Consider the following 401-nt stretch of genomic DNA (forward strand, 5'->3'; position numbering starts at 1 on the left):
AAACAGCCGGAGTGACAGGTAAGAACTCCCGCAACCTCCGTACCCTCGTCTCGCCGGTGGCAAAATTATAGAAGAAACGCTTTCTCTGAACGGTGTACGAGAATGGAATTGTTGCTATGACACCGATGAGAAAGAGCAGCACCAGTACGCCGATGGCGATCAGGAGCGGGATGTAACCGTCGACGACGATCTCGTCCGCTGCCTGTACTCGCACCCTGCCGTCGTCGTTGCTACTGCTGCTGTCTAATTGGCTGGTCGTGGACAAGCCCGTCGTTGTCGAGACGATGACCCGAGCGGTGCTGCTGACCAAATTCTCTGCAAGAACACACACACAGGACGTCACGTCAGAACACAATGGAGACGCGTGTGTTACTGACAAGTTCGCAAATCAGACCCGCTTG

Source organism: Sycon ciliatum, chromosome 13 (genome assembly GCF_964019385.1).
Source record: "Sycon ciliatum chromosome 13, ocSycCili1.1, whole genome shotgun sequence".
Lineage (NCBI taxonomy): Eukaryota > Metazoa > Porifera > Calcarea > Leucosolenida > Sycettidae > Sycon > Sycon ciliatum.